General features: G+C 42.3%; 1 protein-coding gene across 1 annotated transcript in view; it reads left to right on the forward strand.

Moving 5' to 3' along the window:
- Window positions 1–2,748: 2,748 nt before the first annotated feature.
- ZDBF2 (zinc finger DBF-type containing 2) overlaps window positions 2,749–17,001 on the forward strand; it is a 37,083-nt gene continuing 22,830 nt past the window's right edge. Inside the window, exon 1 of the mRNA XM_062201548.1 lies at window positions 2,749–2,793. The gene's annotated coding sequence lies outside the window, so the exon portion shown is untranslated. The remainder of the gene's footprint in view (window positions 2,794–17,001) is intronic.

A 17,001-nucleotide genomic window follows, 5' to 3' on the forward strand; every position in this document is an offset into this window, starting at 1 on the left:
CACCTCCTGCAGTGCCCGCATCCCATATGGGCGCCAGTTTGAGTCCCAGGCTGCTTCACTTCCAGTCCAGCTCTCTGCTATGGCCTCTGAAAGCAGTCCGTGGGCCCCTGCAGCCGTGTGGGAGACCTGGAAGAAGCCCCTGGCTCCCAGCTTCGGATAAGCACAGCTCTGGCTTCCACCTGGGGAATGAACCAGTGGATGGAAGACCTGTCTCTGCCTCTCTGTAACTCTGCCTTTCAAATAAATAAATGAATCTGAAAAACAAACAAACAAACAAGAATAAATGTACTTAGTGAGCAATTTAGGGCTTCTAGAAATCTAATAGGTTTTAGCCAGTCCTTTTTCTTTTCTAAGAGCTGTGGAAATCTCTTGGTTCTAAGAAAATCCTCTTCTCCAAGAAAATCTTCTCTGTTTTCCTAGGAAAATCTTCCCTGTTTTCCTAGGAAAATCTCTCTGCAAGTTTGAAAAAACCCTATGTCATTAACTTCCCCCTTTTTAGGGCTGAGGATTTTTATCAAACCACGCACTTAACTCAGCTGAAAGGAAGACAATTGCAACAGCAGCATTCAAAATGTTCTGCCATTTGCCCAACATGTAGAGCGCAGAGTTTGTAAGATGCATCCTGATTCCAGAGATGTTAGAGTGTGAAAAAAACACGCATCTCACAGAAACACTTCCCAGTTTACTGCAGCGTTTCTTACATTAGGCTCGAAATGAATGTCACCTACATGCCCACTGAAGAATGAAGAGAGGGATTTTGATAAATCTACACAAGAAATGTTACCCAGCCCTAAAAAGGGATGAAATCCTGTTGCTTGTGACCACCTGGATGGACTGGAGGACATGTGAAGTGAAATAGGTCGGGCATAGAAAGACCTACACTTACATGTAGAATAAACAAGTTGATCTTACATAAATTGAGAGCAGAGGCTGAGGAGAGTAGGAGGAGGGAGGGATGGGGAAAGATTTATTAACCGGTACTAAGAGAAACAGGTTCTGATGTGCAGTTGAACATACAGTAGGGTGAGTATGGAAAATGTATTTTATATATATATATATATACATATATATATTTAAAGCTAAAGAAAATATTTTCCTGATAAATGAGGCTGATTTGTCCCCTTGACTTGAACATTACTTAGTATATGCATGTAGCTGAACTCCACATGGTACCCTTACATATGGAGTTCTCTGTATTGTTAAAAACATCTACAAAAAGTGTGTTTTAGCATCTGCAAATTGCGTTACTGTGGCTGGATTAATGTATCATGGGTTTTCCTTTATTAATTCCAAGATTGGGAAAGAGCTTGCCTTCAAAGAAATGGTTTTTTTTGTTTTTGTTTTTTGGAGTGTTCAACATCTAAAGATATAAGGAGGGTATGAATCCAACAGATGCAGGAGCCTCGGTCGCAAGTGGGAGAAACACAGGCTGGGGTTGCGGATCGCAAGAGCTAAGAAACGCACAAAGAATGGAAACTATGGATGCTGATGCGATGGGTGAGTTTTTTTTTTTAAGGGACAAAATCATAAGCTTATCAAATAAAGATGAAATAATAATTGTAGCAACGGCCAAAAAGCAAGGTGGCTCTCTAGGGTTGTTATGACATAAAACACAAGCTTTGCAACAGGGGACTCTGTCCCTTTTTCGATAACAATTACTTTCCTGCGCACAGATTCTAATTATGTATTCGTAGTGTGATTGATTTAGGTTTGTGTTCCCCCATTATACATAAAATGTTTTTGTTCACCATTTGCTCTTCCTCGTAGTGGGTAGTGCAGTGAATCTAATTGAATGACCGAGTGGATGCTTGTTAATATTCGTAACCCTTTCATGGGCAGCCCTGGGCTTCGAAAAACCTAACCTCCTTAAAGGGGCCTCAGTTTTCTCGCTTGTCAGAGGGGGCTAACAATGGGATGCCTCTTAAAAGAGTGTCCCCAAAACGCTGAAGCACAGCCCAGCCCAGAGGAATTGCTCCCTGGGCTGCAGCTTTTGTGAGACGCACCTCGCTGCCGAGTACTCACGGGGCCAGCGCGACCCACTCGTCGCCTTCGCCCCGTTTTCGTCCTCGCCTTCGTGCGCTGCTTGAAACTGGCAAGCCATTTTTGCTGGGGCCCTCCAAAGCTAAAGCCCCGGTGTCGGGAGCTGCGCTGAGCGCCTCGTCCTGTGAGCTGCAACGGGACTTGTTTCCCAAGCTCGGGAGTGGGGCCCTGACCAGGGAGGAAGTGTCCGCTTTAAGAGCTCCTGGCGGGGAGGAAGGGGGCTCCCGCGCCGGGGCGAGTGAGTGGGTGGGCGGGCGTGCGGGGGGCGGGCCGCTCCTCCTGCGTCACAAGGGGCCCCATTTTCGCACCTTCCCTGACGTCAAACCTGCATCAGGGCTGCAACGCCACGTTGCCCGTGGATGCCTGCGTGAGCCCAGTCGTGACTCGGGGCCCGCGTCTTGCGAGACGCGCTCCCGCCTCGCCGCTTCTCGCTCCCGGCATGAGTGGCCGGGGGCTCGGCTTTCTGGCTCCGCGGCGCTCTGGACGGCTCGGCGGTCCAGCCGCGGCCACGGAACCGGCATAAGCAGGGCGAGCACCGAGCCCGCTCTTGGGTCTCCACAGCGATCCGGAAGGAATCCGGGCAGCCTCCGCGGAGGTGAGTGCCGCGGCGGGGCGGGCCAGGGCGGCGCGCGGCCCGGGCGACGCCCGCGGGCGGAGCCTGCTAGCCCGGCGCCTCGGGCGCCTGCTTCCTCCCGGGGGACGCGTGGACCGCTGGCCGGGCTCCTGCACCCGCTTCCCGCACCCGCTTCGCAGGTCTTCGTCTTTCCCTCACCCCGAGCCCTTTCTGCCCCTACTGTGTGAGAGGGACCGGCGTCTCCGGGCCGGATCGCGGTGGCTCGGGAGGGGAGGAGGTGGGGACCCTGGGTCGGAGGGGCCCGCGGACGAGGCCTCGGGTCGGGGCCGGGCCTGGGAGGAGGCGGCTCGTGGAGGTCGGATTTAGGGCTCTGTCCCCGCGGAGACTTGCTTGGGCACCTGTGGGGCGGGGATCGCAGCCACCTGTCTGCGCACCCCCCTTGCCCCGTGCCCTTCGTTGCGTCGTGCCCCCCCACCCTACCCCGCTCCGCGACCCCAGACTTAGGCCTCGGCCGGCCGTTGGAGATTGGAGTTTCTCTTGGAAAGGTGCGATTTTTGTGTGCCTGATCGGTTTTGCTTCCGTCGTGCAACAGTTGTGTAAGCTGGGCGGGCTTCGCCATCCTCAGGAGTGGCTCCTAAAGAGGCCCCTGGCAGCCCCACGATCACTGGGCGCGAAGCTTCTCGGCGGCTCGGGGTGGAAATGCAGAACGCGGTTCTGGTTCTTAAGGACTGGAACGCGCCCCCCACCCCCACGGTAGTATCTTGGTTGTTATTTTTATAGTAATTATATACTACGGGGCTGGGAGGCGAGGACCGCGGGAAGCCGTAGTAGCCATCTCACCCTCCAGCGGGCATCCACGGACAGTCTGAGGGGTGTCTGCCGCTGCCTCTCTCTAGTGAGTCCACAAACATGGATACGTGGGGTGCCTAGGTAGGGTATTGCCTTTCTGCTTTTTTCACTTCGCACGTCGAGGAGTTTTTCTGTATCCTGTGATGCCGGGCAGAAGCTCGTTGCAGGTTTGATAACCTGTCGCTTCAGTGGTCAGTGTGCATTGGCTAGAAAAAAAGCTGAATTCAGGGTAACAAGCGGTTGCTACTAACTGTTGTTTGCTGTGCTTAATCATCTGCACTGTTTGTTCAGACTGCAGTTTGCCACCCATTAGTGAATTGTGAGATGAATTTAGTAAATCATGACTAGCGTTTTCTTTAAAAAAGTGAAATTAGATAGCAGAGAAAACACCAGAACGCATTGCATGTAGTGAGGGTATTGTTTCGTGGAATTTTGTTTTAAGTGCACATGGGTGCCTGTGTGTGTGTGCTGGAGTGTAATATGCAATGTATTGTTTCCTGCGTTTTCCGCTAAATAAATTTGAAATCACTAATTCAAGGTACTGTCAGCATTCCGAAAAAGGAGCATTGATTCAATCAAATTAAATATCAGTTTTACTTTTTTCCTTTGGAATAGTGACATTGTTTATTGCAGCAAATGAGGTTCCTAATTATTTGTTTTCACCTAATAGGAAAACAATCGATTGACATTTCTAAACATAAAGGGAGAAAATGTTTTATAGAAATTGAGGAGTTCAGATTGCCTTCAGGTCAAATGCTAGCTAGCTATATACCTCCGTTTCCTAATTTGTGAAATGGAAATTATTATGGCATCTGCGGTATCAGGCTGCTTGTTATTTAGATGATGCCTATGAAGCTGTTGACAGGGTGCCTGGGTCAGATTAAATACTAAATATTAGCTGTTACTATTTTATTGAGACTGAAGAAAGGTGTCACAGATAGCGCTGCTCATCAGAGGAAAGACAGCACAGCGTGAATTAAAAGAAAAAAAAAAAAAACCCAGAAAGTTAAAAATTAGCTAACAGGTGTTACACGATGAAACTTACACTGAATTATGAGGGTTTTGTTTTTATATCATTTGGCTATTGTTTTGCGATTGCTTTCCAATTGTTTTCCTACTTTATTTGGACAGATAATTTAGATCGTCTTATTCAAAAAACCAGATACCCTTCTATTGTTTTATTTTCTATTAACTTGACATCTCTTTTGTCAGGCAATTGAAAAATATTTCCCCCGAGGATTCTAGATTTTGTTAGATCTTATTATAATGCCATAGCCGGCTTGAGAAACACGCACTACAACTCCAAAATCAATTCAACAATAATTTTATTAGTGTTTATCTTTGTGCCTGCCACAGGTCTCAGATGGGCAAGAAATATTCCTTAACAAAAACCCAAAACCCAAAATACAACTTTATTTCAATTTTGAGACAGTCATGCTAAAGTCATCTTGGGCAGTTCAGAGATCTCTGTTTACTGCCTCAGATGAGTTTGTGATGTACTGAATGCTACATTAAGCCAGTGAAATTAGAGGGTAAACACTGACATTTTAAAAACAGTATTGTTGTTTTTATGAAAAATAAATGAGGTGTCTTAGACTAAAAAAAAAAGGCTTTTGTTACAAAAGTGCTTAACTGGGTGTGACGACTGTAAAAGGTTGCGCAGAAAATCTTAACATTAATTATAATTCTGTTCTCAGATTTGAAAATGCCTTGAGATTTTTCATCTGCTCCAGGTGAATGAAAATAGACTCATCTGAGGGTTTATTGTGACTTGGTTTATGAAAAAAAAAAATGACTTGGAGCTCTCCCTAGCCTGTCCGCCAAAAAGCCGCAAACAAAAAAAAAAACCCAAATGAGACAAAAAACCCCAACTTGACTTTATATCAAACAAATATATATTTATATTTTAAGTTAAATAAAATATTAAGGTTGATTGTATATGTATTTTTAAAATCACCTCATTGATTGAAAAGTTAACTCATGGGTGACAGGTTCTTGTCAGATCAGACTGCTTTAATCTTACGCTGATAAAATAAAATATGATACAATTACTAGATATTCTGTATTAGAATTATGTGAATATATAATGGCATATCAAGGTGCTCATCTTAAATGGTTAGTGAGAGGTTGTTTATAAAATGGAATGCACAGGACCAACCTCTTTTTTTTTTTTTGTAAAAATGTGTTTAGAACAAATAATAATACAAGTGCTAATGGTGGATGGTGGCATTATGGCTGATTTTACTAATCTTTATTTTAAAATTTTTGTAATTATGAGTATGTTTTGCTTTTGTAATAAAAATAAAGATTTTTTTAAAGAAAATGTAGATGTGTGTTTCTTTCTAATTTTCAAGCATAATTGAGACCGTACTTTAGGATCCTGATTCTTTGAACCTGAATATTTTGGGTATGAACGAATTCCCCGGTATTCTAGGAAATGGTGCTGAATAGTTTAACAGTGCTATTCCTTACCCATGGAAGGTAAGGAATTTTTGCGTAGGAGACAAGCGTTGTTCCAGAATTTTCCTAAAGTAACCTTTGAGTATCTCTCTGTCCAAAATAATTTTACCTGAAGATACACTCTAAATTTTTTAGTGTGCTTTTGAATCCTTTGGTGTCTAAACTCTGTCTGCCTTTCTTGTTTTTTTGCCCCTTAAATTCTCAAATGAAATCTTAGATTCATCTGAACTCGTTAGCTTATTATCTCCAAATGGCCTTGTGCTTTCTTGCTTTTGTGCTTTTTGCTTGCTTGTTGCTTGGAATCTTTTTCTGACTTTTATATAAGCAAATCCTATGCATTGTCCAATATATGGTTAAAAAACCGTATCTACTGCGACGGCCGTGGCCATGCCAGCAACACGCGAACTTTGCAGTTGAACCCATTCGCACTTATTTTTGGTTAGGCATTTCTCAGACGCCACTCTGTGCTTTTGCATTCATTCCCCAATTCCATTTTAAACTTCCTAAGGGCAAGAAAGCTTGTCTTATATTTGTGTCTGTGCCTCAAGTCTTCTAGTGTAGAATTGTGCATAGGATAGGTGCTTAATAGCTATTCTTCGATGATACAGTGGTATCACTGGCACTTTTTTCTTTTTTCTTTATTTTTTTGAAAGGCAGAGTGGACAGTGAGAGAGAGAGACAGGGAGAAAGGTCTTCCTTTACCGTTGGTTCACCCCCCAATGGCCGCTGCGGCCGGCGCACCGCACTGATCCGAAGCCAGGAGCCAGGTGCTTCCTCCTGGTCTCCCATGAGGGTGCAGGGCCCAAGCACTTGGGCCATCCTCCACTGCACTCCCGGGCCACAGCAGAGAGCTGGACTGGAAGAGAGGCAATAGGGACTAGAACCCGGGGTGCAGGCGCTGCAGGCAGAGGGTTAGCCCATTAAGCCGCAGCGCCAGCTGTCACTGGCACTTTTGAGACTAACTAATGGAAACATTTTTAACCAGTGATCCTGGGTAAGGATCAACAGTGCAGAGGAATAAAAACATGTGTTAATTCCGTGTAATTATTCATTAGTATAGATAAATGCTAAAGAATTGACATTGTTTTCCATTGAAACTAACGTTGTAGCCGAGAATTGATTGGTTAGTTTAGGACCCAAATGTGTATTTCTTGGAAAATGTCTCATGAAACTCATTTTGTGTTTGAGAACAAGTTTTCGTTCTTTTTGGTTTTGTTGAAGATTTATTTATTTGTTTGAAAGAATTACAGAGAAGGGAGAGACAGAGAGAGAAAGAGAGATCTCACATTCACTGATTTACTTCCCAGATAGCTGCAACAGCCAGGGCTGAGCCTGTTGAAGCCAGCAGCCAGAAGCTTCATACAGGTCTCCCACGCGGGTAGCCAGGGCCGAAACACTTGGGCCATCTTCTGCTGCTTTCCCAGACTATTAGCAAGGAGCTGGGTCAAAGTGGAGCAGCTGGGACACAAACTGGTGTCCATAGGGGATGCTGCTGTTGCAGGCTTGACCTGCCGTGCCACAACACAGGCTCCAGAATTTTTGTTCTTAACCTTACCACAGGTACAGTTGTACTTTCTAGTCTATTACGGTTGTTACCCCTGGAGCCCAGAGATAGATGTGTTTGGTGGTGGGTTAGATGGGCTGTCAGTCACTCTGGGGCACCTTAGGAGGTCAGGTTGTAAGATTCAACGAATCATAGTATATAAGGTGTTCTCTGTTTGAAAGTCAACACTTTCTTCTGTTACTGCAGACAGAATTGTGTCACTTTGCAAACTTAAATATGATTTTGGGGTCTTTATTTTTTGTCAGTGGTAGACACAGGATTTATCATTATTTTAAAAATTGCTTTATTTTAATTTGCAAATGTTTACCAAGACTAAATATAGCTGATGAAATATCTGCCCTTTATTGCTAAAGGTAAATAATTTGTTGCTATATAAGAATGCCAGGTTTTAGTAGAATTCAGAGTGTGTACTCACATAAAAAGATCCATTCAGTCATACCAAGTAACATAATTCCCATGTCTTAAAGAAATGATCCCCTTAGTTAGAAAGAATTCTATTAGTTTATAAAAATTGATGACTTATGTTATTGGATCTACCTACAATCACCTTGGAACATTTTAAACATGATAATATGGAATGATGTCAACAAGATGGCTTACCGGAGGAGCCCGGCTTGCTTTCCTCCCGAACACAGGATCAAAGCAAAGCAAAGCAAAAACAGGAATTTCACTGGAGTGTGTGGGGAAGAGTGCGACAGTGCAGTTGTAGATGTGACAGAGATACTGTGGAACCTGGAGATACATGATTGCCTTGTAAGGAAGGGAACTAAACACACAGCATCTACCATCTCATCTCATCTCTGAGATCAACTCTGAACTAGTATGGACCTTGTGTGGAGGGGAAGCAGTAAGTGGGAAGCCCCCAGCAGTCCCCACTCATGCCACGGACGGCTGAAGCATTTGCTGCTAGAGAAACCTGCAGCTCTTGGGGCCCTGAGCTCAAGCTGGGGAGGTGCTGGGTTACTACACTAAGTTAACTGAGAGAAAGAGCCTGGCTCGTGGGGTACTCTCCCCCATCTAGACTACTGCTGCCAGCTCCAGATCAAGACCTCACCCATCCAAGGTCCTGTAAAGTAGTCAGGCAGTGGATCACAGCTTTGGGGTCGACCTAGACCTGCCAACCAGTCAGGTGGCCCTGCCCACCATCTTATGTCTCTGGGAAGCAGGCACTGCCTTAAGTGACTTGGCTTGCTGAGGCTCTGAAAAGCAGATAGGTGGCCTTGCCCACCCACATTCAGCCTTGGGAGCAATTGGAAGAGGTTGGCCCCTGAAGGTCCCGTGAAGTCATTTGTGCAGCCCCAGACAGTGACTGGCATCTTCTCTGGACCCACTGGTGCAGCTTGGCTCCTGTGTGGCCCTCAGACACTGACAGGCACCATGCCCCCTACTGGGCCCACTGCGTCACACCTGCCTGAACCCTCTGGAACAATCCACTCCCTCTTGACTGCTGGAAACTGATGGGTGCATCACACCCACAGCTAAGCCTACTGTGCCCAGAGCCACCAGCAATCCCACAAGATGCCCACGAGAGCTGCATCCCAGACAGTGGTGCATTCTCCAAAGCCGTACAGCCTAGGCTGCTGAAATATCCACAAACATTGATGTGGTTTACAACTGAAAAAGCTACACTAAGGCACCTACCTAGAACCAAAGCCAACACAGCCTTCCTAACTGATAGCATATCATCTTTTGCTGTGAAAGCCACCTCAGAATTGGTAGAGGTGACCAAGGCACTAGAAGCACAAATATCAATTTAGGGATATAAGTGTGAAACAACAAAGTAACATGGTGCCTCCAAAAGAACACAATAACTTTAGCAATGAATCCCAGAGAAAAGGAAATTGAAAAGTTGCCTGATAGAATTTAAATGGTGACTTCAAGGAAACTCAGTACATTACAAAAGAATGTAGACAGACAATTCATCAAAATGAGGAAGACAATTCATGATCTGAATGAAAAATTTGACAGAGATAAGACATCATAAAGAAGAACCAAACAGGAATCTTGGAATGAAAGAACTCAGCACATGAAGTAAAAAACATCGAGTTGAGAGCTTCAACAACAGACTGGATACATCAGAAGAAAAGATTTCTGAAGTTGAAGATGGGTCTTTTGAAATAGACTGGTGCTATGATTTGTCCCTCGCAAGCTCAAGAGTTTGATCTGCAAAGTTACATGATAATGACATTAAAAAGTGGAAAGAATCCAATTATGTATTTAGAAATGGAGCCTTGGAAAATGATTATATTTAGGTAAAGCCAATAGCATAGAGCCCCCATGGTTGAATCTTGGTTGCTTAATAAGAAGAAGGATGCAGACCTAATATCTAGATAGAGTGACTCACAGATGCTGTGTACTGCTATGTGCTTCCTTGGGGCTGCCAGCAAGGAGGCTATCCAATATGAAGTGATGTAGCCAAAGGGATACCTCACAAGAGTCTGTGCCATGCTGTTTGGATTCTCAGCCTTCAAAACTGGAAGCTATGTGAACTTCTTTTCTTTACAAGGTTAGCTTGTCTTGGGTGTTTTGTTATAGTGACAAAAAGTTGACTAATTCATCCAAAAAATTTCTCTTCAAGGCATATTTTAGGCAAACTGTCAAAAGTATGACAAAATTCTGAAAACATCAAGAGGTAAGCATCAAGAGGTAATTTATCATTTATGAGAGAATCTGCTTTAGACTAGTAACAGATTTATCAAAAGATATCTTATAAGCCAGGAGAGAATGGGATGAAATATAGTCATAGTTCTATAGAACAAACTTTGCCAACAAAGAATGCTATACCTGAAAAGCTATCTTTCAGAAATGAAGTAAAATTGAAAGTCTTTCAAAGACAAGCAAAAACTGAAAGAGTTCACCACTAATAGATAAACCCAACAAGACAGGCTTTTAAGGGAGTCCTATACTAGAAGCAAAAGAATGATAACTACCGTTATGGAAACATGATATTTTACTAGTAAGGAACTCACTAATAGAACAGATACATAAAAGACAAAGAGAATAAAATTTTATCAGCACAGAAAACCACCAAATACATGGTAAAAAACAACAAGGCAAAAACTGAAGGATATATAAATCAATCAGAAAAAAAAATTAATGAAATGATACGAGTATGACTTTTTCTTTTTTAAAGACTTATTTATTTGGCCGGCGCTGTGGCTTAACAGGCTAATCCTTGCGGCGCCGGCACACCGGGTTCTAGTCCCGGTTGGGGCGCCGGATTCTATCCCGGTTGCCCCTCTTCCAGGCCAGCTCTCTGCTGTGGCCCTGGAAGGCAGTGGAGGATGGCCCAAGTCCTTGGGCCCTACACTTGCATGGGAGACTAGGAGAAGCACCTGGCTCCTGGCTTTGGATTGGCGTGATGCGCCGGCCACAGCGGCCATTGGAGGGTGAACCAACGGCAAAAAGGAAGACCTTTCTCTCTGTCTCTCTCGCTCACTATTCGCTGTGCCTGTCAAAAAAAAAAAAAAAAAAAAAAGACTTATTTATTTGAAAGAGTTACAGAGAGGGAGGGAGAGACACACAGAGAGATCTTCTATCTGCTTGTTCACTCCCCAGATGGTTACAATGGCAAGGGCTGGCCAGGCCAAACCCAGTACCCAGGAGCTTCTTCAGGGTCTCCCAGGTGGGTGTCAGGGGTCCAAGCACTTGGGCCATCTTCTGTGGCTTTTCTCAGGCCATTAACAGGAAACTGGATCAGAAGTGGAGCAGCTGGGATTTGAATTGGCACCCATATGAAATGCAGATGTTGCAGGTGGTGGCTTTATCTGTGCTGGACCCAAGAGTATGTCTTTACTTATTGATAATACCCTGGAAATAGATGGATTATATTTTCCAAAATTAAAAGATATAGATCAGCTGAATGGGTAAAGAAGCAAGACATGGTGGCCAGCGCTGTGGCATAGTGAGTAAAGCCACCGCCTGCAGTGCCTGTCCCATATGGGCACCGGTTTGAGACCGTGCTGCTTCACTTCCAATCCAACTCTCTGCTGTGGCCTGGGAAAGCAGTGGAAGATGGCCCAAATCTTTGGGCCCCTGCACCCATGTGGGAGACCTGGAAGAAGCTCCTGGCTCCTGCCTTCGGATCAGTGAAGCTCTGGCCATTGTGGCCATCTGGGTAGGGAACCAGTGGATGGAAGACTTCTCTCTCTCTCTCTCTCTCTCTCTCTCTCTCTCTCTCTCTCTTTCTCTGTGTAACTCTGACTTTCAATAAATCTTTTTTTAAAAAAAAAAAACAAGACCTAGCAATATGCTGCCTTTTAGAAACTTACTTCACCAGTAAAGACACATTCCTGACAGTGAAGAGGTAGGAGAAATATACCAAGTGACTAGAAACCAGAAGTTAGCAGTGGTGATTATATATCAGATAAAATTTTATATCAGATAAAATAAACTTTAAGTCAAAAACTGTGAAAAGAAACAAAGAAGTTGTTATATAACCATAAGGGGCTCAATCCAAAAAAAAAAGGAAACAACAAATTTATTTTAAAAAATTATTTACTCATAAAATTATTTACTTATTTGAGAGACAGATAGAGGGAAGAGAGAGAGCTCCCATCTACTGCTTCACTCCCCAAATGCTTATGGTGGGCAAGGCTGGGCCAGGTTGAAGCCAAGAACTTAATTTAGTTCTGCGTGGGTGGCAGGAATCCTACTGAGCCATCACTATTACCTTTCAGAGTCAGTATTAGCAGGAAGTTGGAGTAAGGAACTGGAGCTGGGTATTGAATCCAGGTACTCTGATATGGGCTATGGGAGTCTTAACTGCTAGGCTAAATGCCCACCCTAACAAATACATATATACATATGCACACACCCAATGCTGGTGCAACCAATAATTCTGCAAAACATACATTATTAGGTCTAAAAGGAGAGTTGTCCTCTATTGTAATCATAGGGGGGACTTCAAAACTCCACTTTTGTGTGACCAGCATTACCCTACCAAAGCCCGAGAGAAACACAGCATAAACCTCAATCAACCAACCAACCAACAACTATAGACAAACCAACAAAAAACTATAGATGCAAAAATTCTCAATAAAATACTAACAAATTGAATCCAACAGTACATCAAAAAGATTGTACACCACCATCAAGTGATATTAATCCCAGGAATACAAAGATGTTTCAACATATACAAGTTAATTAATGCAATATATCACATCAACAAAATGAAAGATAAAAACCATATTATCATCTCAGTGGATACAATTTGATTTTATTTGATCAAATTCAGTATCTCTTAATGACAAAAACTCTGAAAAAAGGATTACTTCAGTATAGTAAGGACTGTATATACAAAATCCACAGCCAACATCTGCTGAAGAGGGAAGAACTTAAATCATTTTCTCTAAGATCAGGAGCAAGACAAAGGTGTCTACTTTTCACCACTCTTACTTAATATAGTATTGGAAGTCTTAGCCAGAGCAACAAGGCAAGAGAAGGAAATGAGGACCATGTAAATAAAAAGGGGGAGATCAAACTATGCCTGTTTATAGATGACATGATTCTTTATGTATAGAAAAATCTACAGATCTCTCTCTCTCTCTGTCACACACACACACATTAGAATTGGTAAATGAATACACTGAAGTTGCAGGACAAAATCAACATACAAAAATTTATACACCAATGACAAAATTACTGAGAAAGACATCAAGAAGCAACCCCAATCACAACAGAAAATACCTACATGTAAATTTTACTTAGGAATTTTATGATTTGTACCATGAAAAGTGACATAGCATTACTGAAAGAAATTGAGAACACACACGCACATGCACATGCACACGGACACACACACAATGGATATCTGTGTTCATAGATCGGAAAAATTAATATTGTTAAAATACCCATACTATCCAGACACATATAGATTCATTACATTTCCTATCAAAATGCCAATGTTATTCTAAACATAAAATAGAAAAAAAAAAAAACTCTTCCATTTGTATGGAACCTCAGAAGACCCCTAAGTAGCCAGAACAATCCTGAACCAAGTGACCAAAGCTGGAGTCATTGCAATACCTGACTTTGAAACCTGTATAAAACTATAGTAACAGCATGATATTGGCATGAAAACAGCACACAGATAAATGGAACAGAGTAGAGAACTCAGCTGTTTACAGCCAACTGATTTCTACAAAGGCTTCAAGAACTTTGGAGAAATGGTGCAGGGTATTCATAAGCAGATGAAATTAGTTCTGTTTCGCAACACATACAAAAATCAACTCAGACTTAAATGTAAGACTTAAACTGTAAAGCTATGAGAAAAAAACATAGGGGAAGCAGCTCAGAACATTGCTATAGGTAAATTTTTTGTTGTTGGATATGACTTCAGAACACAGGCAGTGAAAACAAAACTTGGGGTGGGCATGTGGCCTGCTGGCTAATGTGCCCATGTCCCACACTGGAGCAACTGGGTTCAATTCTTTGTTTCAGATCCTGATTCCAGCTTCCTGCCAATGTAGACCCTGACTGACAGCATGATTATACTCCGGTAATTGGGCTTCTGCCATCCACATAGGAGACCTGGTTCCTGGCTTTAGCCCCAGCCCATCCCTTGACATTGCAGGCATCTGGGGAGTGAACCAGAGGATGGGAGCGCATGCTCTCTCTCTCTTGGCTTCCTCTCAGATAAATAAACATTAATTTTTTAAAAAACCAAAACTGACAAATCAGATTACATCAAACAAAAACTTTCTGCACAGTAAAGGAGACAACCAACTGTAGCAACCCTCAGAATGGGGAAAATATTTGCAAACTGTTTATCTGACAAACGATAAGTAAGGATAAATAAGGAACTCAACAACTCATCAGGAAAAAGCCAAGTAATTTGATTTTAAAATGGGCAAATGGGGGCTGGTGTTGTGGCACACTGGGTAAGCCACTGCCTGTGATGTTGGCATCCAGTATTGTGGCATTGGCTTGAGTCCCAGCTGCTCCACATCTCATCCAGTGCTACCTGCCACCGCTCATGTAGGAGAACCAGATGGATTTTGTAGCTCCTGAATTCGGCTTGGCCCAGTCATTTGGGCAGTGAACCAGCAGGTGAAAGATCTCTTTCTCTGTTTCTCTCTCTCTCTCTCTCTCTCTATCTCTCTGTCACTCTGCCTTTTAAATAAATAAATAAATAGTTTTTTTTTTTTAAATGAGCAAATGACCGGAGTATACAATTCCCAAAAGGGGATATACAAAGTAGTAACAAATATATGAAAACATGCTTAACTACAAATCATTAGGAAGGTATAAGTCAAAAACATAGTATATCATCTCACCCTGGTTAGAATGACTGTTATCAAATAGATAACAGTATCTACATGCAGAAGAATGATCTTAGACCCTTATCTCCTACCATGTACAAAAATCAACTAAAAAAGATTACAAGCTGAGATGTGAAACCTGAAACTTTGAAGCTATTAGAATAAATTATAGGGAAAATTATTCAGGACATTGGAATCAGCAAGCATTGTCTAGATCAGACTCCAAAAGCACAGGAAATAAAAGCTAAGATAGACAAATGGGATTTCATCAAACCAAAGAGTTTTACACAGCAAAGGGGAAACAGTAGAGTGAAGAGACAACCTATAGAATGGGAGAAAATATTTGCAAGCTACACATCTGACAAGAGCTTAATATCTAGGATATGTAAGGAACCCAATTCAATAACAATTAATAGTACAATTAAAAATGGGCAGTAACCATGAGAGTTTCTCAGGCATGGAAAGCCAAGACACTGTGGCAAAAAAAAAAAAAAAAATGACCTAAATGAAAGAGCTCTGTGAATGAGATCCCAGCGGAAAGAACGGACCATCAAAGAAGGAGGTACCTTTCTCTGAAAGGAGGAGAGAACTTCCATTTTGATTATGGCCTTGTCTAAATAAGGTCGGAGTTTGTGAACTCAAGAATCTTCCATAGCCTTGGCAGCTCATGACAAGAGCCTCGGGTGATTACTGACGTCATAAATAAGAGTGTCACTTGTTGAATCAACAACAGGAGTTACTGTGCACTTACTCCCCATGTAGGATCTCTGTCCTTAATGTGTTGTACTATGAGAATTAATGGTAAAACTAGTACTCAAACAGTACTCTATACTTTGTGTGTCTGTGTGGGTGCAAACTGTTAGATCTTTACTTGGTATATACTAAGCTGATCTTCTGTATATAAAGATAGTTAAAAATGAATCTTAGTGAAGAATGGGATGGGAGAGGAAGTAGGAAATGGAATGGTTTGCAGGTGGGAGGGAGGTTATGGGGGGAAAACTGCTATAATCCAAAAGTTGTGCTTTTAAAATTTATATTTATTAAATAAAAGTTTTTAAAAAATAAAAAAAGAAAGAAAAAAATGGGCAGTAGATCATGGACATTTCTCAAAGGAAGATATATAAATTGTCAGCTGGTACAGAAAAAATGCTCCGTATCAGTCAGTAATCATCAGGGAAATGTAAATCTAAACCTCAGTGAGATATCACCCTACTCCCGTAAGATTGACTTTTATCCAAAGACAAAAGATAAGTGTTGGTGAGGATGTGGAGAAAAGAGAACCTTTTACACTGTTGGTGGAAATGCAAATTAGTACAGCCATTGTGGAAAATAATACGGAGGTTCCTCCAAAAAATAAAAGTAGGATTATCATATGATCCAGCAATCCCACTCCTGGGTTTATGTCCAAGGGAAGTGAAACATTTCTGTTGAAGAGACATCTGCCTACCCATGTCTGTTGTAGCACTTTCCACAGCAGCCAATAAATGGAAACAACCCAAGTGTCCATCCACTGATGAATGGGTAAAGAACATGTAGTACATTTACCTGGTGGAATACTATTCAGCCATGAAAAGATGAAATATTGTTTGCAACAACATAGATAGAAATGGAGGTCATCATGTTATATGAAATAAACCAACCACAGAAAGAAAAACTATCACATGACCTTACTCATATAATGGTGGCTACCAGAGGCTGGGGAGAGAAGGTTGATTGATGGATTCTAGGTTATAGCTAGATAGGAGTAAGAAGTTCTGGGGTTCTTTTGCAAATAGGGTGACTGTAGATACTGTGCTGTATACTTCTCTGTTAAAAAAACATGGAAGACAGGGTTTTGGATGCTTTCACTGTAAAGAAACATTAAATGCCTGAAGTGATAAATATATTTACTGTGATTTGATACTACGCAAGGTATACATGTAATGAAACATTACATAGTACTACATAAATATCCACAATTTTAAAAAGTGGGAGTAATAACATAAAAAAAGCAAACAATAGCAAATGGCTATTGAGGGTGGGGAGAAAGAGGTTATATACTGGTGGTGGGAATTTAAAATCAGTTTTTATGGAAAATACTATGGAAGTTCCTAAAAAAACCCGACACAGAACTATCATGTGACCTAGCAATCCCATTACTGAATATATGAAGTTACTTCAAAAAGTTTGTGGGAAGGCTTGCATGGTGCTGTGGGTTAAGCTACAGCTTGCGATACTTTCATTCCATAACGGAGCACTGGTTCTTTGTCCTG

Source organism: Lepus europaeus, chromosome 1 (assembly GCF_033115175.1).
Source record: "Lepus europaeus isolate LE1 chromosome 1, mLepTim1.pri, whole genome shotgun sequence".
Lineage (NCBI taxonomy): Eukaryota > Metazoa > Chordata > Mammalia > Lagomorpha > Leporidae > Lepus > Lepus europaeus.